Source organism: Ambystoma mexicanum, chromosome 11, assembly GCF_040938575.1.
Source record: "Ambystoma mexicanum isolate Mex_15411 chromosome 11, UKY_AmexF1_1, whole genome shotgun sequence".
Classification (NCBI taxonomy): domain Eukaryota; kingdom Metazoa; phylum Chordata; class Amphibia; order Caudata; family Ambystomatidae; genus Ambystoma; species Ambystoma mexicanum.
The window spans coordinates 217,902,949-217,930,138 of record NC_090934.1 but is presented as its reverse complement, the minus strand read 5'-3'; positions in this window follow the sequence as shown (position 1 = coordinate 217,930,138).

Here is a 27,190-nt window from a genome sequence, read left to right as displayed (position 1 = left end):
CCTTTGATCTACGAACTTGAGAAAGCAAAGGAATGGAATCCCGCAAATGAATGTGAATGTGAAGTTGGCAAGTGTAAACCCGGAAGAGGGATGCTGACGAGAAGGCGGCAAAGTCTAAAGTCCCAAGAAACAGTGTGTTGACAAACGTGAACCCAGCCGAGGGATGTCCACTATGAACTGTTTGAAAAGACATTAAGAAGACAAGGAGAAGTGAACTGTCCCGCTTGTCTTTTGGGGTCCGAGCCCGACTGAGGGAGAAACCAAGAGACTTAATAAGGCAAAGAGAAGTACTATCCCGCTTGTCATTTTGGGGATCTGAGCACGGCCGAAGGAGACCCAAGGGTGGAAAGTTACCACCAATAATTCATTGAGAAAAGAACTGTTATACAATTTGTGGAATACAATTTGTGAAGGGTCAGCGCCTAGAAGAGGGAGACCCAGGGGTGAATCTATCACCTGAGAAATACACATATCATAACTTTGTGTTTGTTTGTTGTTTTTCTTGATAATCCTAAAAGGCCCACGGGCCAGGAAACCACAACCCCAAAGGCCTTGATATTGATAAGAACTGTTATAGCATCTACACCCGGAAGAGGGAGATCTGAGGGGTGAAAACCGATCACCCAAGACACCAAGGAACAAGGATCAGCGCCCAGAAGAGGGGGGCCCAGAGGTGAAGAATCCTCACCCAAAGCAAAAGCAGGAAACAAACTTTCATTTTGTTGAAGGAACTTTTGTTTTGTTATTTGAACACATCAGGCCCTCGAAGACAAGAGACTTTCAAGGAAACGAGACTTGGCCATCGACGGTCCTGATAGCTACGAGTGGAACTGTTGACTCTGAAAGCTCGTGTGTGTGCTGTGCTCCAGGATCCCACCTTACCCGTGCTCAAAACGTGGGGAAGGGCGAACCAAGCTACCGCATCCTGACATATTATTTATGAACACTTCTTTCTTTTCTTGAAAACCATCCCACACCCCTTTTTGTATTAGTTGTAAGGTTTAGCAATAGTTGTTTTTATGTCAGGTAAGTCTACTTCTATCTCTATATCAGTCTCCCCGCCTTCTTTCTCACCTGGAGAGTCAGTCAAAGGTGATTTCTTTGTCTTTCTTTCTCTTCCTGTTGTTTTCCTTTTGTGCAGGTAAGGCCGACCGCGGAACGACGCCACAGTGGTTTCCGGTCATAATCCGGCAACCAGAGGCCCCGGATCCGCAGCTGCCAAGAAGGGGAAAAAGCCACGCAGGCAAAAGAACCCAAATTGCAGTCCAGAGATGGCTCAGTGGTATTTCGAGGAGTGCAGCAGGTCCGACCAAACTGAGAAATGGCAGTCTTCCAGAGGGTAATAAGAGCCGCAGGTCCCAGAACAGGTAAGGAGAGTATTCTAAAGGTAGAATGTTGAGGAAGGGAGAAGGGCTAGAGGTCTGCCACGAGAGTTCCGTAATGAATAAGAGGAGAGAAAGGAGAAAAGGATGGGCAGGTCGGGAGAGCAACGAGGAGAGCCCAAGGGAAGCCGGAAAGAAAAGAGAAAAGGAAAGTAGTACCTGGAGGCAAGGCAGGGTGCCAAGGGACAAGAAGGCTCGGCGGAGCCAAGGGAAAACTCCTGTGAGTGTTCGCAACAAGAGGAAAAAGGTCAGTTGCAATGCAAGCGCTGCCGGCGAACAACTCCAGTAAAAGCCGGCGGCGGCCATGATGGAGAGAAGACTAGACCGCAGGAGGACGTAGGGCGAACTAACGTGGCGGGTAAGTTAAAGGCGGCGGCGTCGCCTCCGGTCCCACACCCTTGTATAGAAGGGGCGTGTGACAGTTTAGTAGAGGCCCTTTTATTTGATACAACGCCACTAGGACTTCCTTATTTTCATTTGATGGTCGATGCTTGCTCCCATCTTAGATTTAGGTTTAGATCAGGTGTTTTTCCAACCTGCATACAGTTTGCTAAAAACCCTTGAACTGTGATCACTTGTGTCTATCTTTACTGTTGCCACCATGAGTTCCTTACGCACTTTTCTTAACCTGGTGTACTCTCCTGCCAGGACTTTCACATTATATGTTTATTACAATTCCCTTTTACCCATGAAACAATACCAGCCAAATGTTGGCGTATCATTTCTTGAATGGTTCTCTCCTTCATATGTAGGGTATTTGCCCCTCTCTCAAGTTTGTTCACCTTTAATCAGTATTCTCTTTCTGTCTCTTTAAGATGTGTGTTCAACGACCCGTTCGTGGAATAGCTTATCAATTTCTTCACATACTTCACTTCACTCACTGTGAAGGGTGGAATTATAGTCGGAGACAGGCAAGTGCTAAAACAATGTTTATTCTGGCTTAAGGCAGCAGATGCTGAAAGAATAACTATTAAGTCCTCCCGGTTAGCTTCACCGGTGTCTTGTCCTCCTGTAGTACAACGGCGTTAGGCCTGGCTTGGTCCTATCTCGAGCCGCTGTCCGGATAGGCCCACCACTCTGGTTCGCTCTCCTCTCTCCTTCCCGTGTCCTGTGTAATGAGAACAACCAATTAGCCTCCCTGGTCGCTCTTTTATCACAGCTGGAGGTATCAAGCCCCCACCAATCACTGAGGGGTTGAGTTAACCCTCTTCTCATTGGTTCCTGGGACATGGTCCCACCTCTCTTAAGGGTTGCCATCCCAGTGTGTCGCTCTTCCCGATCCCCTGATGGTGGAGGGCGGTGGTGTTGGCCCCGTTCCCCTGGTGGTGGAGGGCGGTGGTGTTGGCCATGCGGTTGTGGCCGCGACGCGTAGGGACGCATCCTGATGCTGGGCCTTCCCCCCCTGCAACGTGCAGCTCCGGCAGCGCCATGAGCAGCACGGGGCCGGCGAGCCGGGCGCTGCTCCCCCGTATCCCGGCGCCGTCGTGAACACTGCTCCCCCCCCCGGACTGGGGCGAACAGGTGAGTGCCGAGCGGCCCCGCCGCGGCTGCACATAGCGGCTTCTTCCGCGACCCTGCCGTGGCCACCCGTAGCGGTTTTAGCCGCGCGGCTAACCTCCGCGGGTTTCCCTTTCCCCTCTCTTGCCGCGGACATGGCAGCGCCTCCCGACTCGTGCGGGCCGGCTACACGCCGCGGCCGCCGCGGCACCAGCCGAGGCGCTGCTGCTTCACACATCCCCACCCCAACCCCAGGCCGTTCGGGCCAGGGTGAACACCTAGACAGATAGTCAGCCACCAGCTGAAACCCGGCAGGCCTGTGCAATGTGACGAAATCAAATGGCTGAAGGGAGAGAAACCAGCGGAGGACCCTCTGGTTCGTGTCCTTATGTTGGGCCAGCCACTGGAGGGGTGCATGGTCGGTGTACAGAGTGACCGGCGACCCAACAGATAGTACCGGAGCGAGTCAACAGCCCACTTGATGGCCAAACACTCCTTCTCAATGGTTGAGTAAGCCGCTTCATGGGGCAACATTTTCCGACTGATGAAGCACACCGGTTGCAGGTCCTCCCCATTCCTCTGCGATAACACAGCTCCCAGGCCCTGGTTTGAGGCGTCCGTTTGTAAAAAGAAATGTTTTTGGAAGTCCGGGCAACAGAGGACCGGGTTGGACGTGATCCTTTGTTTTAGGTGTGCAATGGCGTTCAAGGCCTTCGGGTCGTTGGTCAGGTTGGGATTCCCCTTGAGCCTCAATGCGTCCGTCAAGGGTGCGGCTATCGAGGAGAAGTCAGGGATAAATCTTCTGTAATACCCGATCAATCCCAGGAAAGCTCGTATTTGTTTCCTGTTGGTGGGAGTCGGTATATCTTGGATAGCCTGTGTTTTGGACAACTGCGGTTTCAGCACTCCCCCACCCACTATGTGGCCCAGATATTTGGTTTCATTGGTTCCCATCGTAGTCTTCCTGGGGTTGATATGTAGCCCTGCCTTCTGTAAATCAGCCACTACTTGTTCTAGATGGTTCAGATGCGATTCCCAGGATTGGCTGTATACCACAATATCGTCCAGGTAGGCAGCAGCGTATCCAGTATGCGGTCTCAGTATGATGTCCATCAATCTCTGGAATGTGGCGGGAGCCCCGTGGAGACCAAAGGGTAGGACTTTATACTGATATAAGCCTTGTGGGGTGGAAAAGGCAGTTTTCTCCCTGTCCTGGGAGCGAAGGGGTATTTGCCAATAGCCCTTGGTTAAATCGAGGGTGCTTAAGAAACTGGCTGCTCCAAGGCCCTCCAGGAGTTCGTCCATCCGAGGCATCGGATAGGCTTCGTATCGGGACACCGCGTTCAATTGTCTGTAGTCCATACAGAAACGAACCGAGCCATCCGGCTTAGGGACAAGCACTATGGGTGATGACCAAACGCTGACCGAAGGCTCGATGATATCCATCCTTAGCATCTCGTCCACTTCGGAATTGATGATGGTTCGCCTGGCTTCGGGTATCCGGTAGGGTCTAAGCCTTACAGGTGGTCCGGGATCTGTTTTGATAATATGCTCAAGAACATCGGTTCTTCCAGGTAAGGCGGAAAAGGCGTCAGCATAAGGGGACAACCGGTTCCTGATGTCCGTCTTCATTTCGAGGGTTAGGGTGTCTCCCCAATTGACTGAATTCAGGGTATCAGGAACGGTGTTCAGGATCTCGTCCGGTTTGGCTTCCTCGATACATACAAAGGCGCCCAGAAGAGGCTCATTCCATTTTTTTAGAAGGTTGATATGATAGACCTTTTCAGGGGTGGTATGATCAGGCTGGTGTACCCGGTAGGTTACTGGGCTTAGTACCTCAGTGACCTCGTACGGCCCTCTCCATCTAGCCAACAGTTTATTGGTGCTGGTAGGCAGGAGTACCAGTACCTGGTCCCCTGGGTTAAAGGTTCTCATACGGCTCCCCTTGTTATAGTTTCTTTCTTGAGTTGTTTGGGCACGTCCAAGGTTATCTTGGGCCAGTGTACGTAGTGAGGTTAGGTGTTCCTTTAATTCCTCTGTGTACTTGGTTAAAGACACTTCTTCTGTGGATTCCCATTCCTCTTTAACCAGGTCTAGTATTGTTCGAGGTTGTCTCCCAAACAAGAGCTCGAAGGGAGAGAAACCGGTGGACGACTGGGGGGTGTCTCTTAACACCATTAACACCAGGGGGATCACCCGATCCCAGTTTTTTCCGTCTGGTCCCGTCACCCTTCTTAGCATCTTCTTGATTGTTTGATTATAACGTTCTACCAGCCCATCCGTCTGGGGATGATATACTGAGGTTCTCAACTGGTTGATCTGGAACTGTCCACATACTTGTTTTAGGAGGGTCGACATAAAATTGGTCCCCTGGTCGGTGATTATCTCGGAGGGAATCCCCACTCGGGCAAAGAATGGAATTAGCTGGTCGCATAACAACCGGGCCGACGTTCCCTTTAGGGGAAAGGCCTCGGGGTATCGAGTAGCGTAGTCGACCACGACCAGTAAGTATCTATAACCACGGCTGGCTGGTTCCAGGGGTCCCACTATGTCCATGCCGATCCTCTGGAATGGGATTGAAATGAGGGGCATTTTCTGTAGCGGTGCCCTTGCGGGTAGAACCCAGCTAGTCAATTGGCAGGTGGGGCAGTTCTTGCAGTGTTGGGCGACCTCCCCATAAATGCCGGGCCAGTAAAACCTCTTTAGTAGGTTTTGTTGGGTTTTAAGAGAGGCCATGTGACCTCCACAGGGATGGTTGTGGGCCAGTTGTAGCACTATAAGTCGGTGGCTCTTTGGTAGCACCAGTTGTTCCTTCATGGCGTCGTCGTCACCCTTATACCTTCGGTATAGGAGACCTTGTCGCAGTAGAAACCCTGGGCCTCTGGCTACGTTGGGTTCCCCTTCCCGGGCGGCCCTTTCTCTGGCTACTCGTAAGGTGGGGTCAGTTAGGGTCTCCCCCCTTATGATGTCTTCGTTGCCTTCTAGCTTCCAGTTGATAGGCCGGGTCATATAACTGGCCTGACACCATGCCATCCGGGTCCTCCTCTTTCGCCCAGGTGGGGGTTCCTGGGAGACGGGGTCGGTTCCTGCAACATCGGATTTGGACGGGGACTGCCCTTCCCTTGTATCCCTTAATGTCTGACCGAAACCGGGGAGGTCGGTCCCAATTACCACCGGGGTTGGGAGACAAGGTAGGACGGCAACCCTCAAGGGAGAGGAGGTTTCTTTTAAGTCAATCCCTACATCCTTCATCGGATAACATTTGGTGTCCCCATGAATGCATCGGATAGGTACGGTTACGTTAGGTAAGCAGGGAGTGTTACTCACGGTTGGTGATATGGCGGTCTGCCTGCTGCCGCTGTCCAAAAGTGCACGTGATGGTCTGCCGTCGACTCGAATGTCCACCACATATGGTCCTGGGACGCCGTTCTCGTCTATCGGGGTCAGATAGCCGATGTCCATGGGTTCGACTGTTCTTCTCCTGGGACAAAACCGGGCTATGTGGCCCCACTCGTTGCACTCATAGCACTGCGGTTGCTTGTAACCAGGGGTCGGTGCTGGGGCCTTCTCCTCGCTTCCTGGTCTCTTGTCTTCGGGTCTCCTGTTGTTCTCATCGGAAGGTCTCCATCTTATGGGTAAGGCTCGGTTACCCCTAAACATATGGGGGTCGGATATCGGGATGGCGTTGCGGGCTGATACCCCTGTAGTTGGTAGTCGGAAGAGGCCTGCCTTCTGGTATGCCGATGCAATATCCACAGCCTCGGTCAGGGTGGGTTGATGGTGCTGCCTAACCCATTTCTGCATCTGGCCCGGCAGGGCTTCGACGAATTGTTCCAGAATGATTTTATCGATTAGGGGTTGGTTAGCGGGGTTTGGAGCCAACAACCACTTCTCTGCTAGGTCCTTTATCCTATAGTATAGCTGGCGTGGATTCTCCCCGGTCCTGAGCCTGGTTTCCCTCAGTCGGATCCGGTAGGCCTCGTCGTCCAGGCCTAAGCGGTCTAGTACGGCAGCCTTGATCTCCCCGTACGGCGTGTTGCCGTTGGGGTTTACCGCCTGATAGGCGCCCTGCATCACCCCGGACAGTAGGGGGGCGACGTACTGACCCCACCGGTCAGGAGGCCACTGTGCGTTTCTGGCTATACGTTCAAAACTAGTAAAGAAGAAGGCGGGATCCTCTCCGTCCTTATACTTTTGTAGGAGGGCCGAGGGCACCAGTGGTTGATTTCTAGTGCTGGCCACTGCATCGGTGAGACGGGACATGGCCTCATGCTGGTTGTCCTGTGCGGTGGTCAATATAGAGCCCTGCAGCTGTATGGCTTGTTGAAAGGCTTGCCGATCCGCAGCTGCTTGTTGTGACTGCAGTTGTACCATCTGTTGCAATTGTTGTTGGCCCTCAGACAGGGTCTTTATCAACGACTCCATAGCGCTGTCTAAAAATCCCACCTTCGTCGCCAGTGTGAAGGGTGGAATTATAGTCGGAGACAGGCAAGTGCTAAAACAATGTTTATTCTGGCTTAAGGCAGCAGATGCTGAAAGAATAACTATTAAGTCCTCCCGGTTAGCTTCACCGGTGTCTTGTCCTCCTGTAGTACAACGGCGTTAGGCCTGGCTTGGTCCTATCTCGAGCCGCTGTCCGGATAGGCCCACCACTCTGGTTCGCTCTCCTCTCTCCTTCCCGTGTCCTGTGTAATGAGAACAACCCATTAGCCTCCCTGGTCGCTCTTTTATCACAGCTGGAGGTATCAAGCCCCCACCAATCACTGAGGGGTTGAGTTAACCCTCTTCTCATTGGTTCCTGGGACATGGTCCCACCTCTCTTAAGGGTTGCCATCCCAGTGTGTCGCTCTTCCCGATCCCCTGATGGTGGAGGGCGGTGGTGTTGGCCCCGTTCCCCTGGTGGTGGAGGGCGGTGGTGTTGGCCATGCGGTTGTGGCCGCGACGCGTAGGGACGCATCCTGATGCTGGGCCTTCCCCCCCTGCAACGTGCAGCTCCGGCAGCGCCATGAGCAGCACGGGGCCGGCGAGCCGGGCGCTGCTCCCCCGTATCCCGGCGCCGTCGTGAACACTGCTCCCCCCCCCGGACTGGGGCGAACAGGTGAGTGCCGAGCGGCCCCGCCGCGGCTGCACATAGCGGCTTCTTCCGCGACCCTGCCGTGGCCACCCGTAGCGGTTTTAGCCGTGCGGCTAACCTCTGCGGGTTTCCCTTTCCCCTCTCTTGCCGCGGACATGGCAGCGCCTCCCGACTCGTGCGGGCCGGCTACACGCCGCGGCCGCCGCGGCACCAGCCGAGGCGCTGCTGCTTCACACTCACTCATAGTAACGCTTTTATATTTAGTAGCTTTTTCATATATGTTTCACTTTGTTTACTGATAGCTATTTCGAAGAAGCGCACACTTTCAGGCAACCCGGTAACCCCCTCCGCTTACCTGGGCTTACCGGGTGCTCCAAGATTCTCTCACGCCTCTCTGCTTATGTTTTGTGTTGGTTTGTGGGCTCAGTGTGCAACCTGTTATCCACTGTGCCTCTACCGTGCCGAACTTTGGTTTCTCCTGCCTTTCCCTCTCAGTGTCACGTCCTCTGTCGTGGAGTTCGATCTTACCTGATTGACTGGGTGGGGTACGGTCCGGAGGACAGGTCCTGGGAACCAGCCACTAATTTGAATGCACCCCATTTGTTGCATGCCATTTGGTTGCAACGCTTGCGAAGGCACAGAAGAAGTCCCCCTTTGTGGAGGGGTACTGTCACGTCCCGGTTAAATTGGAGACTACCATGGCGTTTGTCCGAGCGCTATCCGGCACGCAGAGCCCTTTGAGACTACAATCCCCACAACTCTCGCTATTGTAGTCACGTGACACACACGCACTACGTTGTTGTGTTTCCTTCGTTTGTTGACTGTATTTAAATACCGTCTATTCGGAGATCGAGTGCTCCTAAACTGTTGTTAGTTACGAGCTTCTGTTTCCGGACTCCTGTTTAATTACTGATTACTCAGCGCTCGAACCAAGTCTTTGTCTCTGCCTTGCCCTTGTCTGTCTCCCGACGCATGCCTCCCTCGACTGCCTCCCTTGGATTATGCGAACCCGGCTTCCTCATTTTTGACCTCCCATTTCTGAATCCTTAGGTTTTGGTGACCTGATAATCCGAACATTTCTGTAAGGGAACTAGAATGAGGTGAACGCTCGCTTCCCTGGTCATTTCTTTTTATTTTTTTTGTCTGCTACTATTACTTGGCCAAACACTTTGAACACTTTTGGAACGCTTTGCTGCTTTAACACTGGATTGCTTTGAACACTTTTGGAACGCTTTGCTGCTTTAACACTGGATTGCTTTGAACACTTTTGGGACGCTTTGCTGCTTTAACACTGGATTGCTTCGAACACTTTTTGGGACGCTTTGCTGTTTGAACATTGGATTGCTCCTGTGCACCTTTTGGACGCTTTGCTGCTTCAACATTGGTGTTCCTGGAATACTGGCACACTCTTCCTTCACCATACACCCTCCTTGTTTCTGCATTCGATACTAGTAGATTACTGGTATATTGTCTCTACGGAGCAGGTAAGAGTGGGTACTTGTGGGCGGTGTTGGCTGTTTGTTTTCCGGCACTACATGGCTGCATTTCCTGAACAATTGTTTTGTTCTTTGTCCCTCTAGCTCTGACGATTCTGCTCCTGCCTTTTCACTCAAGCCCCCGGCCTGCCAGGTGTATTGATCCCTGTAGGCTGAGCTCTTGGGGGAAGTCTTTGGCACATCACCATAGAAATTTCATATTCCCTGAGTGAAGGTAACTTCCCCAAAAGAGTGGGGAGGTATTATCTGCAACGACTGGAATACAATCTCTGAGTTGTGACAGATTTAGGAGCCTAATAAAATGCCTATTGGTTATGGAGGCTGCATCAGATCCAATGGCAGCTCTCATGCAGGCTTTTTCTGCTTTACGTACCGATATGGCATCCGCACATGTGACTTTACATCAACACATGGATGTATTACAAAGCTTTGTGCAGCCATTACCCCATGACGAGGAATTTGGTGATGCCGCTGCGGCGACACCTCCTCCTGTACCCTCTCTGGCTCCAGCTCCAGTTGTCCTTCCTGGGCGCTTTCCTTTGGCTCCACCCGAACGCTTTTTGGGGGATCCCAAGGCTTATCGAACTTTTGTGAACCAATGTCGCCTTCACTTTCTTTGTCGTCCCTTGGCGTTTCCAGACGCTACCACTAAGGCGGCATTCATTCTCTCCCATCTAGGTGGCACTGCCGCAGCATGGGCTAATCCATTGCTGGAAGCAAATGAGCCGGCTCTGTATGACTTTGATAGGTTAATCCAAGCCATGAATAGCGTTTTTGATATGCGATATAAAGCACAGACTTCGGATTTGGAGTTCTTGGCTATTAGTCAAGGCAAGACAGATCTTTTGACTTACCTTGCTCGTTTCAACCAATTAGCGGCTGAGACCACGTGGCCAGAACAGAAGAAAGCGGCTGTTTTCTATAAAGGTTTGTCAGATGACCTAAAAGATGCCCTATCAGTAGTGCCCGCCCTTCCACCTGGTTTTCCCGAATTGCTCGACCTAGTCCTGCAAGTCGATGCTCGGATTTGGCAAAGACGCGGCGAACGTCGGTATCCTGATATTCGTACCTCTTCTCGACCAGATGGAACTACTCCTGTTTCCCATGGCGAAGCCGAACCCATGCAAATCGGGGCCATCAGGGGTCCATTATCCAAAGCTGAACGAGAAAAACGGGCGGTGAATAACCTATGTTTCTATTGTGGCCAGTCAGGTCATTATATTCGTTTGTGTCCTAAAAGACCCGCCAAGTTGGCAGGAAACGCCAAGACTTGTCCTTAAACCGGGCCTTCCGGACGAGTCGAATGAACACAGCCTCGGATAAGTGTTTTCCGTCTTCACATATTTACCTTGCTATGTGCTTCAAGGCCCCTGGCATCAAAACCTTTTCCAACCCTGTAATGATAGACTCAGGGGCTAGTGGGAATTATATGGATCTCAAGCTGGCCGAACATTACGGACTACCTATATTTCCCAAAACACGACCTGAGGACATTCATGCAGTAGATGGTTCCTGTTTGGTATCTGGACAAGTAACGGAGCAAACTGCTTCACTACAAATGTCAACCGCACAAGGTCATTCGGAATCCATCACCTTTGACCTTATTACGGCCCCTCAATTCGGCATAATTCTGGGTCTTTCTTGGCTACAAACTCACAACCCAGTAATTGACTGGGTTGAACAGACAGTGCGGTTCTCTTCCTCTTTTTGCATACAGAAATGCCTTGGATCCCATGATGTAGCGGCATTTTCTCCTTGCCTAGCAATGGTGACTAGTGTCCCTTCCATTTATTTTCAAATCTATTTATTGGCATTTGTTATTTGTTACAAACATAGGAAAATTACCATTACTGCCATCAAACAATAAATCACATTGCGTCTCGGATTATTAACATTTACAACTTAACATAGAAACTTTAACTAACTCCAAATGTTTGTTTCTTGAGAGGCCGGTGCCGAGTGGGGGCACAGGGGGGGATTAGGACTTTCGGGGGGGGGGGGAAACTTCCCATGGCAGGGCTCGCATGAGGTTATGATTGGGCTGCCTCGAGGACTCCAGTTCTATCCGTGGGTCTTCCTACTGTGGGTTTGTGCTGGTTCATGGGGGCTTATCATCGGAGGGGTAGAACAAGGGGTCTGTGAGTCCCTTCCAGGCGTCTAAAGTCATACTCGAGGCGTCTGTGGATCTAGCCACACTCTCTTCCCAGGCTCTCGTTTCTGCCAGCACCCATCGTTTCAGTTCTCTGTGCCAGATTTTCTGTTGTGGTCCCGATGGTTTCTTCCAGGACATAGCAATTGTTCTCTTAGCCAGAATACACATAATGTCCATTAATCTAACAAGGTGCTTTAGCTTTGCTGGTCTGGGGTATGTGCCGATTAGGCACTCCGCAGGAGTCCATTCGTATCTGGTCAGCCCTAGATTTTCACTTGTCTGCTGTATTAAGGACCACAGGGATTGTGTCCTGGCACACCGCCAGAATGCGTGGAGCAGGTCCGCATTGTCCATTTCGCACCAGGTGCATTTGGAGCTCTGAGTTTTATGGAGTTTGGCCAGCCTGGATGGGGTTAGGTATGTCCGATGCAGAAGATTCAATTGTATTTGTCAAAACCTATGATTTCTGGATACTGTTTTAGGAAATGTCAGAGCCCTTTCCCATTCCCCATCTGTTAATTCTCGGCCTATGTCTGCTTCCCATCTGGATTTGAGTCCAGCACTGCGTGGGTTGGGTGTGTCATTTAGGTGGCTATAGATCTGAGACACTGGTCTCCCTCCCTCTCCCAGCTCATACAGTAACGTAATCAGGGGGTTTGTGTCTGGTTCCTCTGGCCATGTCGACCATCTGGCACGTGTCGTGGATCTTAATTTTTGATACCACAGAAACTGGCCTGTGTGGACCTCATTTTGTTCTTGAAGCGTTTCAAATTCTTTGAACTCCCCCTCCGTGTATAAGTCCCCCCATGAGTATATCCCTTTCTGTTCCCAGAGCCTGAGGTGTTGCAGGTCCGCGGGGGATTTGCATAGGTCCGAGACAAGCGGTATGTTCGGGGAGTATTGGTGTTTAACATGGGCGAGGGATTCAGTCCTATGCCAGATTTTGCGTCCAAGGGTGACCATTAGGGGGGCATTTCTTATCAGGTGAGTGGGGGCCCAGGGAAGTTCTTTCATGTACAACGGGGAGACCAGTGGCTGCAGGAGTGGCGTCTCCGATGTGGCATCGTCTGCTAGCCACTTGGTGACAAAGCTAAGCTGCGCTGCCAGATAGTATTTTTCAAAGTTTGGGAGTTGGATTCCCCCCTGAGTATACGGTAATGACAACGTGGTAAGCGCTATCTTACGTCTTCCCTTCCCCCACAAGAAGTCTCTCAGCATACTTTCCAGTAGGCGAAAGAAGGGCGCTTTGATGTAGAAGTGTACGTTCTGAAATCCATACAAGAATCTAGGAAGGACAATCATTTTAGTTATGGAGGCCCTGCCCATCATGGATAGGGGGAGTTTCGCCCAGAAAGCCATAGATTTCCTCAAGGTCGGGAGAGCAGCCTTGGTGTTGCGCTCGTGCATTTGGTCCGGAAAATGCATTATGTGTATGCCTAAGTATTTGAACGAGGTGTGTTCCCACCGTATTCCCACCGAAGGAAGCTCCGATGCTTCCTTTCCCTTAAGATTTGCTAGGGGAAAGAGGCAGGATTTAGCTCTGCTGAATTTTATTCCGGAAACCTTCGCGAAATTGTCTAGGACATCTAGCATCGTGGGCACATTGTAGTATGGGTCCCTAACAAATAATAGAACATCGTCCGCATAGAGAGAGATAATGTGGTCAGTGTCTCCCAGCCGGATCCCAGCATCAAAAAATTGCTTTCGAAAGTAGATAGCAATGGGTTCTAGGCCTAGTACGTAGAGCATGGGAGAGAGGGGACAACCCTGTCTGGTTCCTCCGCATATGTTCCAGACCTCCGATACATGCTTCCCAGTTTTTACTCTGGCTCTAGGTTTCGTGTATAATATCTTGATCCACCTAATGAACCTCGGGCCGAAGCCGAACCCCTCCAGAACCGCCAATAGCCACTCCCAAAAGATCGAATGGAACGCCTTGATGGCATCCAGGGACAGCAGTGCGTATGCTTCTGTGCAAGCTTCAGTTTGGGCGATGACATGCTGCACTCTGCGCAAATTCATGGTTGTGTTTCGGGCTGGTATAAAGCCGCATTGGTCTTCGTGTACTACTTCCCCTATAACTTCAGCCAGTCTATTTGCTAACACCGTTGTCAGGATTTTCGCATCGTAGTTAAGCATTGCTATCGGACGGTAAGAGTCACATCTGTCAGGGGGTTTATTAGGCTTAATAATCAGGATCAGGAGGGTCTCTCTCATGCTATCGGGTAATATCCCTGTCTCGTGTGCTTCTTGAAAGACCTCGTGTAGCAAGGGCGTTAGTGTGGGCTCATACGCCTTATAAAACTCCGTGGGCAGACCATCGCTCCCAGGCGTCTTGCAAGTGGCTAGTGATCTAATGGCTTCTGTGATATCCTCAGTTGTGATATCTGCATCTAGGGCCTCCGATTGCTCTGGGGGCATCCTGGGGAGTCCTATCTCTTCAAGGGTGTCCATGATTTTCTCTAGGGGGATCTGGTCACTATGAGAGTAAAGGCGTTCATAGAAGCCCTTAAAGGTATCGTTTATGGCTTGCTGTGTCTGTGCTACCCCCCCTCTTCGGTTTGTACCCCAGTGATTGTGTGCCTGGGGTGTTCCTTCTTGCAGAGCCAGGCTAGCATTCTGCCTGGTTTGTCCGCCTCCATGTGTATTCTATTAGTTTTGGTGGCATAATCAAATTTGGCGAGCCTATTCCATGCTAAGGTACAGTTAGTTCTAAGTACTTTGAGGTTGTCCTCCCTTTGTTCTGTGGCAACCGGGGCTACTTCCAATTGTTCTATTTGCTGCTCCCAGTGGATCAGCTCGCCCCTGAGTTGTCTCTTAATGCCCCCTGCCTTTGCTATTATTTCCCCTCTCGTCACTACTTTTAGGGCGTCCCACATTGTGCTTAAGTGGTCTACGCTTCCGGTGTTTCTTTCTATGAAGCATTCTATGAATTCGTGCAGGTCTTCCCTAAATGTCGGGTTTCCCAGGGCGTCTATCGGCATTCTCCACATTGGAATAGGAGGTCTGGGGCCAGTGAGATTCCAACCCACCAGGAGTGGCGAGTGGTCGGAAATGGTTCTGCCCAGATATTGGGCTTCTTCTATTTGTGGCAGATGTTCGTTGCTTATGAAAACATAGTCCAGTCTGGTGTGGAGACCGTGCGGAGAGGAGAAATATGAGTACCCTCGAGCGTCAGGGTGACACTCTCTCCAGGTATCTGCCAAGTGTAACCTATCGACTAATAGGGAGAGGGCTGTTGTAGCCGCTGAGGGCCCTTTTGGATGCGGGAGGGACCTATCAAGTATCGGGTCGTGGACACAGTTGAAGTCTCCCCCCCAAAAAAGGATTTCATGCCTATATGGCGCAATCTTGGCGTACATGGAGTTTAGGTGCGATGGGATGTTAGTGTTGGGGAGGTAAGAGTTCACTATGCAAATATCTGTTTGTTCTAGCCTGCCCCATAGTATTACAAACCTTCCCTCTGGGTCTGATTCGGACTTAGTTACCTGGAAAGGGAGTTGTGGGTGAATCCAAGTATATACCCCTCTTGCATACTTAGAGTATGAAGTTCTGACCCCCTGGCCTCCCCAGTGTTCACTTAGCCTCGCTAGGGATTCAGCCGTGCAGTGTGTCTCTTGCAGTAACGCTATCTGTACTCTCTTTCTGTTCAAATAGGACTTGACTCTATTCCGGCGTAGGTATGAACCCAGACCCCTCACATTCCAGGTCAATATCTTTATATTTGTTTTAGCCGCCATAGTAGGGTAATTTAGTAACACTCACAGTTGTCCGACCCCTGTTGACCTCGTTTGTCTTTCTATCCTGTCCTGGTCTTCTCCCCACCTGTCCTCTCGTTCCGGGCCCAAATCTTTCGCTGGTTGGAGATTTTTGAACTTGTGTAGATCCCATTGTGTTGAATGGGGGAAAAACTAAACAAAACTTTCCAAACTGACCCTAGCAGCTGCTTTTAACTTGCAGAGCTCAGGGGCTCCTGAGCCTTCCAGGCCACTCCTGGCCTTCCGGATCAGGTTGTGTGTGAGCAAACTGCTTACACCTTTTCTGGTGGGGTGGGTTGTTTGTCCGCCGCTTGTATGCTCCTCCGATCTCGCGTCCGATGTTGCGAGACTTGTAGTAGGACTTTCATAATGGTTCGTTCGTCTACGGTTCGTGTTCATTTCCTTTTGTTTTCTGCAGGGATTGCCCATTGCTTGCGTTCACCGGGGGTGGGTGGTCATCCCCGGTCTGAGTTCAGTGGTTCTTCCTTGTCGTCCGCCAGGTTGTTATGCTCAAGCCACATATTAGCTGCGGCTGGGGTCTCTAGGAACGTCGCTTTCCCTTTATATAGAATCTTGAGACGTGATGGGTATAAGAGCATATATTTCAAGTTGAGCTTTCTCAGCCGGGCTTTTATTGGAATGTAAGAGTTTCTGGCTTGTTGTACTGCAGGGGTGTAGTCTGGGTATATAACTATTGTGGAGTCATTTCTTTTTATCTCCCCGCCTTCTCTAGAGAACCGCAGTATGGTTTCGCGGTCTCTGAAATTTAAAATCTTTGCTATGATTGGACGTGGATGAGATCCAGGTGGGGGACGTTTCTGGAGAGACCTGTGGGCCCTTTCGACGGAGAATCCCTGGGAGAGGTTTGCCACCCCTATTTCTTGCTGTAGGAGCGTTTCAATGAAGGTCGTCGGGTCTGGGCCTTCTAGATCTTCAGGAACCCCCAGTATACGAATGTTATTACGGCGCGCCCGACCTTCTGCGTCCTCAGAGCGGGCCTCTAGCCTTGCTACCTTTTGCTCCAGATCTCTGACCGTCATCTTTAGATCTCGGGTGTTCTCAACATTTTCCTGCAGGGCGGCCTCTGTCTCTGTGACTCTTTCCGTTAGGTTGCGGGCGTCCTGCCGCATGAGCTGCATGTCTGACTTCACCTCTTCAAGCCGTCCCTCGAGTGATGTGCGGAGGGCAGCTATTGCTTGGAGGACTTGCGTGTGTTTGAGGTCCTCCTCTTGTTGAGGCGGGTCTTCAGGGAATTCTCGGTCTTGTTGTGATGACTGCCGTTGGGGTCTGACTGTCGTAAAGGAGTCCATCGTGACTAGTTTCGGCTTGGTCCTGGGGGGAGACATCTCCTGGTTTGAGATCTATAAGTGCAACCCCCTGCAGAGTGCAGATCTGTCGATGACCCCTGTATCGAAATTTTTGTGTGGGCTATGAGGGAACTTTGGTCCCAGGGATCCTACCCCAGTTTTTCGGTTGTTTCTGGCAGCTGGTGTCTCCACGATTAGGTTTCAAAATCTTGACCAGTGGCTGTGGGCTCAGGTTGTATGGAGAGCCTAGTTCTGGGAGTCGCTGTGGTGCCAATAGGTCCCGGGCTGCAGGCAGCGTCCAGTATATTTCTGGTCCCAGCCTGCGCCTCCAATGGGCTGCCGGCAGGCAGGTGTCGTCCCACCACCAGTGGGTCGGACTCCCTGGGGCTCCCAGTCACTGTATTAGTCGCCCTTCTCCCCCTCGGGCCTTAGTGCTGTGAGTGGGTTCCTCCCGCTGGGGTCTGCCTCCCACGGGTCTTCCTGCGTATCAGGCAGCCTCTAGGGCGACCGGGGCCCCACAGATCTAGGCCAGTCCTCCTTGCAGGAGTCAGTGATGGGCCCCAGGGCCGGCCGAGCTTCGCTCCCTCAGGCTGCTGGGAGACCGTATGAGGCGATTTCAGGTGGTCCCGTTAGGGAGCGTCGTGAGGGGGACCCGGTCCCGCTTCTAGCGTTAGTGAGGGGCCCGCCGCCTTCTGTTCTATTCCCCGTATCTCGCTCAACTGTGGGCTGTGAGCGTGGTCAGTCTCACCTTCATGCCGCCGGGACTGCTAAGTGTTCCCTGTTACAGCGTCCGCGGCGGACACGACCTCCTCCTGGCCGCGCCCACGCAGCGGTTCCTCCGACCTCCGCAGCAGTCAACGGCGCCGGCCTCCCACTCTCAAGTGTCCGCCGGCGGGGCAGGTAACAGGCTCCTCCGCAGCGGCCACCCCAGCTGCAGCGGTCCGTAGGATGGCCCGGGGGGCCGAGGCTGGCTCCGTCCTACTCCGCGGCGGGCGCCGCCATCTTGGAGTCCCAGGGGGCTCGGCTTCGGGCTTCCCGTTTTCCGTCGTCCACACTCCAATTCCGCCCAATATTGTTGCCGAGTGTTGGCAATCGGTTCCCCCACAATATTCTGGCCTCAGCTTGTGTTGTAGACCTTGATTCAGCGAAAGTTGAGCATTAGTTTCAGGATCACGGACGGAGCTCCGTGGAGGTCTGTCTTTACGGCATGCGTGCTGGCCACGCCCCCCCTAGTGTCCCTTCCATCAGTGCCATGTCATTTAACCCAGTACCTGTACTTCCATTGGAATACCGGGAGTTCTCGGATGTGTTTGATAAAGGCCTGTCAGAAAAACTGCCCCCACACAGATGTTATGACTGCCCCATTGACCTGATACCTGGAGCAGTAATTCCACATGGTCGTATTTACTCACTCACTCACTCAGAAGGAAGAGGAACACCTACGGGATTATGTGGACAATGCTGTGCGCTTGGGACACATACGTCCGTCCCGTTCACCGGCGGCCTCCCCAATCTTTTTCGTTCCGAAGAAGGAAGGGGACTTACACCCCTGTGTGGATTATCGTGCCCTCAACAAAGTCACAATTAAAAACCAATATTCGTTGCCGCTCATCACGGAACTCCTCGATAAAATGACCTCCTCTACTATCTTCACCAAGTTGGACTTCCAGGGAGCATACAACTTGGTGAGGATGCGAAAGGGAGATGAATGGAAAACTGCATTTAAGATGAAATTTGGGCTCTATGAATATAGTGTAATGCCCTTTGGGCTTTGCAATGCCCCAGCGACGTTCCAGCATTTTGTAAATGATATCTTCAGAGACTTGCTGGATTGTTACGTCGTAATATATTTGGACGACATCCTGATATATTCAGAATCCTTGTCTCAACATATACAACATGTGCGCTCTGTCCTACTTCGTCTAAGGGAGCATTCACTCTTTGCAAAACTAGAGAAGTGTGTGTTCCATGCATCCTCTGTGGAGTTCCTGGGGTTTCAGATTTCCCAAAAGGGAGTGCTCATGTGCATCTCCAAGGTCCGGGCAGTATTGGATTGGCCTGTCCCGACCTCAGTAAAAGCTCTTCAATCCTTCTTGGGCTTTTCTAATTTCTATAGGTGTTTCATCGCCTCCTTTTCCGAGATAGTAGCCCCATTAACCCGGTTGACCAGTCCGAACGTCCCTTTTCTTTGGGATGACAAAGCGCAATCCGCATTTCAGAAATTGAAAGAAGCTTTTACCACCGCTCCGGTATTGCAGCACCCTAATCCATCTCTCCCATTTATTGTGGAAGCTGATGCCTCCGCTGTTGCAATAGGGGCCATCCTATCACAGGTCTGCCCCGCTACTCAACGCTTACATCCAGTGGCCTTCCATTCTCGGAAACTTACGTCGGCCGAACGTAATTACACGATCATGGAAAGGGAACTACTGGCAATCAAGGAGGCGTTTAAGGAGTGGAGACACCATCTCTTAGGTGCCAGGCACCCAATTACTGTGTATACGGATCATCGAAACCTACAGGCCTTGTCCCATGTGAAATGAACCAATGCAAGGCAGAAACGTTGGCATTTGTTTTTCACCATGTTTGATTTCATAGTGACGTATCACCCTGGTCCATTACATGGAAAGGCAGACGCTTTATCCCGCATTGGTACAGATATGGATACTGTGAAGCAGACTACCACGGTATTACCCTCAGGGGCTGTTGTATGTGTTTGTTCGGTCTCTCCGTCCATCATAGACGGATTAAGGAGATGGGCTAGGGATCATGTTTCTATTCTAGCGGAGATGGACGCCGAGCTTATCACCGGCCTTCCTTATATTAAGAGTCTACTGTACCTGCCTGACAACCAAACCAGACGGAAGGCTCTCGAATGGTCCCACGATCTCCCGTTAACAGCTCATCCTGGCCAGGCCAAAACCTATGATCTTCTGCACCGATGGTGCTGGTGGCCTGGTATGAAGAAGGACTTCGAACAATACATCTCTAAGTGTGCCATATGTACACAATGCAAGAGACAGCCGGGTATACCCGTAGGTCTTCTAATGAGCATGCCATTACCACTGCATCCTTGGCATACGGTTACCCTTGATTTCGTGGTGGAACTCCCTTGTATCGGGGGAATGTCCACCATTCTTGTGGTAGTGGATGTCTTTACCAAGATGGCTCGGTTTATACCATGCTCGGGAATACCTACTGCTTCTACATTAGCCAGCTTGTTTTTTGACCATGTGATACGCTTTTTTGGACTACCTACGGTTCTGATTTCCGACCGAGGGTCTCAGTTTACCTCACGTTTCTGGCGTTCTCTCACTTCCTCCTTGGGTATTGATGTCCGCTTGTCCTCGGCCTACCATCCTCAGATGGATGGCCAGACCGAACGTACCAATGGCACTATGGAACAGTTTCTTCGCTGTCTGTGTCTGCAACATCAATCAAACTGGCTCTCGCTTCTAGGTGCAGCAGAATTTGTCTACAACAATTCCAGGCACTCATCGATTGACTGTTCTCCGTTTTATGCCTGATATGGACTACATCCAAGGATTCTGCTGCCTGTCTTGCCTTCCTTAAAGCAATTCCCCGCAGCTGATGCTGTGAGGGATTCTCTGCTCACCATCCGTAAATCGGTCTTAACGTATCTGCAAGCTGCGCAACGTCGCACCAAAATGCAAGCTGACAGGCGGCACGCACCAGCTCCTTCGTATTCTTGTGGTGACCGTGTATGGCTCTCTACAAAGCACCTGGCCATTCGGGGTAAAAGGAAACTTTTGCCATGTTTTGTGGGACCTTATACAATCCTACGGTGCCTCAACCCTGTCACTATTTGTCTAATCATTCCATCTCATTGGTGGGTGCACCCTGTGTTTCACGTCTCCTTGCTTCGCCCTTTTGTACCCGGCACACGGTTGCCTGCTGTCCCAGCCCTAGTCAACGTCAAAGGAGAGGATGAGTATGAGGTACGTGCAATTTTGGACACTCGCCTCTGTCGTGGAGTTCGATCTTACCTGATTGACTGGGTGGGGTACGGTCCGGAGGACAGGTCCTGGGAACCAGCCACTAATTTGAATGCACCCCATTTGTTGCATGCCTTTTGGTTGCAACGCATGCGAAGGCACAGAAGAAGTCCCCCTTTGTGGAGGGGTACTGTCACGTCCCGGTTAAATTGGAGACTACCATGGCATTTGTCCGAGCGCTATCCGGCACGCAGAGCCCTTTGAGACTACAATCCCTACAACTCTCGCTATTGTAGTCACGTGACACACACGCACTACGTTGTTGTGTTTCCTTCGTTTGTGGACCGTATTTAAATACCGTCTATTCGGAGATCGAGTGCTCCTAAACTGTTGTTAGTTACGAGCTTCTGTTTCCGGACTCCTGTTTAATTACCGATTACTCGGTGCCCGAACCAAGTCTTTGTCTCTGCCTTGCCCTTGTCTGTCTCCCGACGCCTGCCTCCCTCGACTGCCTCCCTTGGATTATGCAAACCCGGCTTCCTCATTTTTGACCTCCCATTTCTGAATCCTTAGGTTTTGGTGACCTGATAATCCGAACATTTCTGTAAGGGAACTAGAATGAGGTGAACGCTCGCTTCCCTGGTCATTTCTTTTTATTTTTTTTGTCTGCTACTACTACTTGGCCAAACACTTTGAACACTTTTGGAACGCTTTGCTGCTTTAACACTGGATTGCTTTGAACACTTTTGGAACGCTTTGCTGCTTTAACACTGGATTGCTTTGAACACTTTTGGAACGCTTTGCTGCTTTAACACTGGATTGCTTTGAACACTTTTTGGGACGCTTTGCTGTTTGAACATTGGATTGCTCCTGGGCACCTTTTGGACGCTTTGCTGCTTCAATATCGGTGTCCTGGAATACTGGCACACTCTTCCTTCACCATACACCCTCCTTGTTTCTGCATTCGATTCTAGTAGGTTACTGGTATATTGTCTCTACGGAGCAGGTAAGAGTGGGTACTTGTGGGCGGTGTTGGCTGTTTGTTTTCCGGCACTACATGGCTGCATTTCCTGAACAATTGTTTTGTTCTTTATCCCTCTAGCTCTGATGATTCTGCTCCTGCCTTTTCACTCAAGCCCCCGGCCTACCAGGTGTATTGATCCCTGTAGGCTGAGCTCTTGGGGGGGAAGTCTTTGGCACATCACCATAAAGATTTCATATTCCCTGAGTGAAGGTAACTTCCCCAAAAGAGTGGGGAGGTATTATCTGCAACGACTGGAATACAATCTTTGAGTTGTGACACTCAGGCAGTGCATCCTCTGCACTCTGGTTCCTTCTCCTGGTGGGTGGATTAGCTTCAGCAGCATTTCCTGCGGCGTCTCCTCCAATGTTCCAGACGGTGCTCATGTAGGTAACCGTGCAGCTCAACGTCTGCAGCTCTCTCTCATTGCTACCAGCTGTGTGGGTTTTAAATCACCCGGTCTGATGAAAGAGTTTCCAAAGACTAGACAGCGTAGGCTTCCCGGCGTTAGTGATCTTCTGTCATGCATGCCGGACGTGGTCCTACCTCCTACGCTCGTAGAACAGCTAGACCGTTCTATTCCAAATGGCGGTTGTTCGATACGTTGCCGGGAAAACGACGTTTGCACTTTTCACGTCGCTAACTTCACGTGTATTCTGCTTCGTCACGTGAACTACGGCATTACGTATATAAGCAGCGTGGAAACTTCACTCGCTGCTTCTGATCGAATCATTTGGCGTTGTGTAGCTTAACCTCCGATCTGCATCCTTGCAGGTTACTACAGCTACTTTTTGGGCCTTCTATAGCGTGTTTTCCGCCACACGCTGATTCCTGGAGCTGTTTGTTCGCGTGTCCTTCCACACGCGCACCTTGTCTTCAAACGTGGCTGGCCTGGGCTGCGTGAATCCTGTTCGCGTGCAAATCCACACGGGCACGCTATCTTCAAGCGCGGCTGGCCTGGACTGCGTGAATCCTACTCGCGTGTAAATCCACACGCGCACGTTGTCTTCAAACGCGGCTGACCTGGGCTGCGTGAATCCTGTTCGCGTGCAAACCCACAAGCGCACGCTATCTTCAAGCGCGGCTGGCCTGGACTGCATGAATCCTGTCCGTGTGTAAAACCCACACGCGCACGTTGTCTTCAAACGCGGCTGTCCTGGGCTGCGTGAATCCTGTTCGCGTGTAAAATCCACACGCGCACGTTGTCTTCAAACGCGGCTGTCCTGGGCTGCGTGAATCCTGTTCGCGTGTAAATCCACACGCATACGTTGTCTTCAAGCGCTGCTGGCCTGGACTGCGTGAATCCTGCTTGCGTGTAAATCCACACGCACACATTGTCTTCAAGCGCTGCTGGCCTGGACTGCGTGAATCCTGCTCACGTGTAAATCCAGACGCACACGTTGTCTTCAAGCGTTGCTGGCCTGGACTGCGTGAATCCTAATCGCGTGTATTTCCGCACGCGCACGCTATTGTCTTCGCGGCTGTACAGAACCGCGTGTACTTTGTTTATACCATAAAAAGGGCGCTATTTCCAACTCCTGCACCTGTGATATTAACAGGGGGATTGATTCATTTCTATACTTTTCTCTACGTGGGAAGGAAGCTTTTCAAGGATTATTGGAAGGTGACAGTGAACAGTACTTTGGACGCTATCCTGTGGTGCATCAACCCGGTATCTAGCATGAGCCTCGTTCTGTTCGGGATAAGTCTCCCTTACTAATCTTCCCTTCCTTGTCGTTTGTTGTACCTTTGGATTTCCTCAAGAGACTTCTGCTGGATTCTTCTGCCCCAGACTTAAGGTCAGTGTGTGCATTCATGTCATTTTCTGTTCTATCATACTCAGGTTGGGGCAGTTATTTATGATACTTTATTTTGTTCTAGGCTGACTTCCTATACCTTACCCACACCCTTTCCAGTGATCCATCGCTCTGCCTGTTTTGTCAGTCAGAGAGTTGTATCATTTGGAAGGTCTAAACTTGACTTCACAACTATCAAATCGTATGAACAGGGATCCGGAAGACCCTACCACCTGTATCCTTTTGAGTACCGTATCCTTTTCAGTCAATACTTTGGTGCTTTCTGACATCTTCACTGTTCTTTGTCTCTTCCTCATCTCAGTAGTTGATGGATCCTTCTTTATGTGTTGTTGAGGGAGCTGGTATGGGATTCTTTCAGGAGTAATCATTACTGCTCTCTTCCTCGTCTCAGTAATTAATGTATTACTCTGGTTATCATGTCAGGGAATTTTAATACTGGATTCAGTACATGGATGAGGATGAGTGGTGCAATAAGCCATTAAGGTCTGAGGAATGGGGGAGGAATGGGAGAAACATCCCCAAGAGGGAATGACGGTATGTGACTGTGCCCAATTGTGTCCTCCCTTTTCCCTGTGGGTTGCCTCCCCCCAGGTGGTCCTCACTCATACATCCACCCCCAAGGTCAGGTAGCGGCTGCCCTCTCTTTGCTACCTAGGGGGTGACCACCTCAGCGAAAGGATTGAGGACATCATTAGATTCATCACATATAGGAAAGAGTCGTATTGTCATTGCAAACTGGATGGTCTGGTTCTACTTTGCAATAGGCCATACGGGATTGGAAATTATAGGGGTTGATGTTTACCTTGAGTGGAAAGAAGGATACCATGTTCCTGCTAGTGAGCCTCCTTCTCTCCCCATGTGATCCCCCATTTTACCACCCACAGGTGAACTTTTAAACTGTGGCTGTACCTCATTTTCCACCTGAGATGGGGTTTCCCTTAGGGTAACTGGCACGATATCGCCAGATTCCCCACATACCCTTCCCCTACTGTCAGTAGCTTTATGGTCTAATGCTACTTCCTCTTAGTTAATGATTTTTCAAGGTTTTCATCCCAATCAGCTAATACCTCACTGGGTTGGGCATAGAGGATATTATCATAGTATGACTCGGTATTCAATTTGACAGGTGACTCTCCCTTCTGTTTCTGTCTTGTGAAGTTAAATTGGTACATAATGTCAGCAGAAGTCACTGTTTATTAGTGGGGAGGGACAATTCGGGATCTTTTCCCTGTACTACGAAGACTGGATTTGGGGCATATGAGGTGGTGTTCAAAGTGTAAGCCTTATTTTGCTGTCCTAATTCGGGCCTGGGATGATATATGGGTTCCCCAATGGTTTATAATGATGATCCTAAGGGAATAGGGTAGCTGAGACTTTCCCTGGTAGATATCACAAAAAAGGTTTGGAGAGTGGGTTTGGCTTTCTCTTTCAATTTAACTTTCTCGGGGTATGTAGTGGAGTTCTTTCAGTTCGTTTCCACAGGAGAAGAGGAGTAGTATGTTTAGCTCTCCTTTTCTGGAAGACATAATATAGATGGCAAAGGCCATGGGGATGCGTATCTCTAAGTCTAAAGAGACAATCACCTTGTCTCTCCCCTGCATCAGATCATTTTGTTCTGACCTTCCCTCTACAGACAATGACAATTCAGTACTAAATGTGTGCCTGCATCTGAAAAACATCCCCGAGGATGGGGCGGATACTCACCTGAAAACGCCAGAGGGTTGTGATAATATCATAGGAACTAACCTTTCTATGAGTCCTGATTTACAAAGACTTGTGTCTTCCTCAGAATCTTCTGAATCTTCTCAATATGATAATGCTGATGAAAGCTTAACATATTCGGATATCTCAATTTCACCAGTGCGAAACAAAGTGAACTGTGCAGCAAACACTTTGCAGACTATGTCAGCAAAACTAGACTCTTTATTTGTACTGTGTGCTCATATGGCCAAGGAACAATGCAAACTAAATGTTGTCTTTGCAAAGATTGTTGACATTGTTTTAGATGCTCATGCAACCACTCAACTGGAGCAATCTAAAGAAAGGCCAATGGTGGGTGGTGAAATTAGGCAAGAGGAAATATTAAACTAACAAGAGTCCCCCATCTTGATTCTATCGGTAGCACTTCACTCTGTATCCTCCGAAGCTTTGTCCTCACCCATATTTGTTAGAGTGTAATGAGGTCCTTACAGAGGAAAAGAATATTGCTGCCTCCATCCTCCCCCCCCCGTAGAAGGAAGTTTAAACAGAGGCTTATACATAAACCTAACCAGTCAAATAAAGGTAATTTGACACCTACTACTAGGGCACCAAAGACTGCACAATATAGCCGACCCACTGGGAAAATACAAAATGTCAAGGGCACAGAGGAATGGGACAATAAGACAAGTCTACCTCCAGGGCCCTTTGGACAGATGGCTTGGTACTACTCCAGAACAATTAACTCCATCATCTAGGCTATCAAATCCAGGGATGATCACTTCTGCTGGTGTTCCAACGATTGTAGTACCTGCGACTGTAACAAACAGTGAGCCTGCAATAGTTTTAAATTAGCAGCCTCTCCCCAAGTGCACGTAGTGTGCCCGGTCGCATGTTCAAATCCATAGCCAGGAGCCCGTTTTTTTCTGCACAGTCAAGCATAGTAAATAATTCATCTTTAGCACGCAGGTTGGCTGAAAACAAATCAAGGGACCATCATACCCATTACGATGATGGGGGCTCTCTCCACCTCAGGAAATAGGGTAAATTATTAGAAATAAACACTATAGTGGAGAATCCATGTTTAAATCAAACTCAATTAATGGAACTGTGGCGCAATATTCCCGGCCTATCCACAATCTGCTCGGAAGACATGTTACACATTGAACGTCTGGTAATGGATAGTCCGTACAACTTGGCCTTTATTGAATGTATATCACCAGCCATAGTGGCCTTGCTATGTACCAATATGATTGCTTTAAACAATTAGGGCTACCAACTTACGGTATGCAGAAAACACACTAATAATGTGCTGGAGAATATGCGCCTCATTACACGGTAGGCGGTAGGGATTTAGCGTTACCGGTAATGGAATATCGGTAACGTTAAATCCCCATGCTAATTACGACCCGGCTTACCGCTATTAGCGGCACCGCTAAGTACGGTGCCACTAATAGCGGGTAGTCCGCGTGCGCGCGACCCTCCATCCCGTAAATAACGCCATGCCGCTAATAGCACGGCATCACAAGGCGAGCGGACATGCCAATAGCGGCATGGTAAAGCCCCCAAAACCCCTTACCGCCATGGCGCTAATACCGCCATCGCGAACCACCCGTTGAGAGAACTGAGCAGTGTTCCCACCTGCCACAGGTGGACACAATCAGCACAGGTGGAGGCAATGGAGACTGTGGCAGCCCAAAAGGAGCACACCACACCCCTTCCCACACCAAGATGGTTCCAATACTTGCAGCATTACATGGGCTGGAGGACATGATTGCAGCGCAGCAGCAACAACAATAGGCAGCATAGAGGAGACGTAGGAGGAGAAGGAGGAGGGCAAGACAGCCACAGCAAGCACCACCACAGCACCTAATCATACCACAGAGGCACCCACCAATCCCCAGGATCAGAGCCAGTCCATTCAATCTAACCCCAGAGCAGATACACACCCTGTACCGTCTGGACCGGGATACCATCACCAGCATTGTGGACATGATACACAACGACATTGTGAGCCTCATAGACATCAGAA